The sequence below is a fragment of the Pristiophorus japonicus genome, chromosome 18 (assembly GCF_044704955.1).
Source record: "Pristiophorus japonicus isolate sPriJap1 chromosome 18, sPriJap1.hap1, whole genome shotgun sequence".
In the NCBI taxonomy this organism is placed as follows: domain Eukaryota; kingdom Metazoa; phylum Chordata; class Chondrichthyes; family Pristiophoridae; genus Pristiophorus; species Pristiophorus japonicus.
In genome coordinates, this window is record NC_091994.1 from 26,481,060 (window position 1) to 26,485,228 (window position 4,169).

Below are 4,169 nucleotides of genomic sequence, written 5' to 3' on the forward strand. Positions count from 1 at the left end.
CCAGAATTGACAACCCTTCCACCCGCAGGCTGGGCAAATGGAAGGAGTATCAGTCGGAGAGCATTTAGGTGCTATTGACCATAATTCAGTCAGATTTAAGGTAGTTATGGAAAAGGACAAGGATAGACCAGGAATAAAAGTTCTAAATTGGGGAAAAGCTAACTTTGCTAAGCTGAGAAGTGATTTGGCCATTGTGAACTGGAAACAGCTATTTGAAGGTAAATCAGTGTCAGAGCAGTGGGAGGCATTCAAGGAGGAGATCCATAGGGTCTAGGCCAAATATGTGCCCTTAAAGAAAAAGGGAGGGACTAACAAATCTAGAGCCCCCTGGATGTCAAGGGACATACAGGGTAGGATAAAGAAAAAAAGGGAAGCTTATGACAGATACCGAGGGCTAAATACTGCAGAATCTCTAGGAGTATAGAAAGTCCAGGGGTGAAATGAAAAAGAATATTAGGAAAGCAAGGAGGGGGCATGAAAAACTCTTGGCAAGTAAAATCAAGGAAAACCCAAAGATGTTTTATAAATATATTAAGAGCAAGAGAATAACTAAAGAAAGGGAAGGGCCTATTAGAGACCATGAGGGTAATCTGTGTGTGGAGGTGGAAGATGTCTGTACGGTTCTTAATGAATACTTGGTGTCTGTTTTCACAAACGAGAGGGGTGATGCAGACACTACTATCGAGGAGAAGAAGTGTGAAATATTAGATGAAATAAACATAGTGAGAGAGGAGGTATTAAGAGGTTTGGCAGCTTTGAAAGTGGATAAATCCCCAGGCCCGGATGAAATGTATCCCAGGCTGCTAAGTAAAGCAAAAGAGGAAATAGCAGAGGCTTTGACGATCATTTTCCAGTCTTCTCTGGCTTCAGGTGTGATACCAGAGGACTGGAGGACTGCTAACGTGGTACTTTTGTTTAAGAAGGGAGAAAGGGATAGACCGAGTAATTACAGGCCAGTCAGCCTAACCTCAGTGGTGGGAAAATTATTGCAAAAAATCCTGAAGGACAAGATAAATCTTCACTTAAAAGGACAGTCAACACGGATTTGTTATGGGAAGGTTATGTCTGACTAACTTGATTGAATTTTTCGAGGAGGTAACCAGGAGGGTTGATGAGTGCAAAGCGTATGATGTCATGTATATGGATTTTAGCAAAGCCTTTGATATGGTCCCACATGGCAGACTGGTCACAAAAGTAAAAGTCCATGGAATCCAGGGCAAAGTGGCAAGTTGGATCCAACATTGGCTCAGAGGCAGGAAGCAAAGGGTAATGGTTGATGGGTGTTTTTGCGACTGGAAGGATGTTTCCAGTGGGGTTCTGCAGGGCTCAGTACAAGGTCCCTTGCTTTTTGTGATATACATCAGTGATCTAGACTTGAATCTAGGGGACATGATTAAGATGTTTGCAGATGATACTAAAATAGGCTGTGTGGTTGATAATGAAGAAGAAAGCTGCGGACTACAGGAAGATATCAATCAACTGGTCAGGTGGGCAGAACCGTGGCAAATGGAATTTAATCCAGAGAAGTGTGAGGTAACGCATTTTGGGAGGGCTAACAAGGAAAAGGAATACACATTAAATGCTAGGTTACCGAGAAGTGTAGAGGCACAAAGGGACCTTGGAGTGCATGTCCACAGATCCCTGAAAGTAGCAGGCCAGGTAGATAAGGTGGTTAAGAAGGCATACGGAATGCTTGCCTTTATTAGCCGAGGCATAGAATACAAGAGCAGGGTGGTTATACTTGAACTGTATAAAACACTGATTAGGCCACAGCTGGAGTACTGCATGCAGTTCTGGTCACCATATTAGAGGAAGGATGTGATTGCACTGGAGAGGGTACAGATAAGATTTATGAGGATGTTGCTGGGAGTGGAGAATCTAAGCTATGAGGACAGATTATATAGGCTGGATTTGTTTTCATTGGAACAGAGGAGGCTGAGGGGAGACCTCATTGAGGGGTATAAAATTCTGAAGGGCCTAGATATAGTGGATAGAAAGGGCCTATTTCCCTTAAAAGAGGGGTCAACAACCAAGGGGCATAAATTTAAAGTAATTGATAGAAGGTTTAAAGGGGATTTTAGGGGAAATTTCTTCATGCAGTGGGTTATGGGGGTCTGGAACTCACTGCCTGAAAGGGTGGTAGCGGCAGGAACCCTCACCATATTTAAAAAGTACTTGGATGTGCACCTGAAGTGCAGTAACCTGCAGGGTTACGGACCTAGAGCTGGAAAGTGGGATTAGGTTGGATAACCTCTTGTTGGCTGGCATGGACACGATGGGTCGAAATGGTCTCCTTCCGTGCTGTAAGCTTCTATGATTCTATGATTTGTACAGGTATACACACCTAACCAGAAGCTATCACAATATGCAGACTTCTGTACTGTGTCCTTTGCTGTATTTAACATAGTAACTCATCTAAACTAAACTGATTTAATTTACATTCTTAATCCATCGCCTAAACAGGACTGTAGAGACCTGGGGATGTTGCATGGAGCAGTCCCGTGTAATAAGTTTTTAAGTCAGTTCACGAACTCCCAGGCCGCCTGCAATTTCTGCGATCTGGAGGAGTCCGTATTCCACATTTATGTTGTATGTGTGAGGTTGCAGCTCCTGTTCCATTATTTGAAGGGGCTGCTCCTCAAATTCTGGTTGCACTTCAGTCCCACACTCCTGATCTTTGGGCACCCTGTGCGGAGGGGAGCAGACAGGTCGGAAGGCCTGTTCGTAGGACTGCTCCTGGGCATGGCCAAGGTGGCCATCAACCGGTCCAGGCAGCGGGCGGTCGAGGGGGTCGTTCAGCCCGACTGCCTGCCTCTCCTCCGTGGTTACATCTGAGCCAGGGTGTCCCTGGAGATGGAGGACGCGGTATCCACCGGTACACTCACGGCCTTCCGTGAGAGATGGGTGCCGGAGGGACTGGAGTGCATCATCACCCCCGGCAACCAAATTCTAATTTGATTTAAGTTACTGGCAAAAGTTTAATTTGATTAATGTGTCAGTTTTAGTGTTCCCCCCCCCCCCTTTAATCAGGGGGCACTTGTATTAAAGTTTGCAACAAAATAGTTGTCGAGACCTGAGATTTGATTTGTGGGGAAAAGGTTTTTTTTGGCGCTTTATTACTATTTTTTTAATTATCTGGTCATCATTACATTGCTGCTTATGGGAGCTTGCTGTGAGCAAATTGGCTGCCGCATTTCCTACATTGGCTCGAGGGGCCGAATAGCCTACTCCTGCTCCTATTATTATGTTCTTATTACAACAGTGCCTACACTTCAAAAGTACTTCATTGGCTGTCGAGCATTTTAGGACGTCCTGCGGTCGTGAAAGGCGCTATAAAAATGTGAGGTTTTTTTGTTGCAAAACGACAGTTTTAAATGCAGATTTTTAAAAAAACTTTCCTGTAGAAACAACGGTTTCCTCTCCGTGTGAGTGGCTGAAGAAGGGGGCGGGGAGTGAGTCATGTTATACACAGTGAGTGAGTGGCTGGCAGTGGGAGCAGTAGGTCATGTTATACACAGTGAGTGAGTGGCTGGCAGTGGGAGCAGTAGGTCATGTTATACACGGTGAGTGAGTGGCTGGCAGTGGGAGCAGTAGGTCATGTTATACACAGTGAGTGAGTGGCTGGCAGTGGGAGCAGTAGGTCATGTTATACACGGTGAGTGAGTGCAGTAGGTCATGTTATACACGGTGAGTGAGTGGTTGGCAATGGGAGCAGTAGGTCATGTTATACACGGTGAGTGAGTGGCTGGCAGTGGGAGCAGTAGGTCATGTTATACACGGTGAGTGAGTGCAGTAGGTCATGTTATACACGGTGAGTGAGTGCAGTAGGTCATGTTATACACGGTGAGTGAGTGGTTGGCAATGGGAGCAGTAGGTCATGTTATACACGGTGAGTGAGTGCAGAAGGTCATGTTATATACACAGTGAATGAGTGGCTGGCAGTGGGAGTAGTAGGTCATGTTATACACGGTGAGTGAGTGCAGAAGGTCATGTTATATACACAGTGAGTGAGTGGCTGGCAGTGGGAGTAGTAGGTCATGTTATACACGGTGAGTGGCTGTGGGAGCAGTAGTGGGGCCGCGGCAGCAGGGGCCGCTGCGCTGGCACTTCTTGCTGTGCGCGGAGTGAGGCGGGCGGCGCGCTGCGCGGCGGAGTGAGGCGGCTGATTG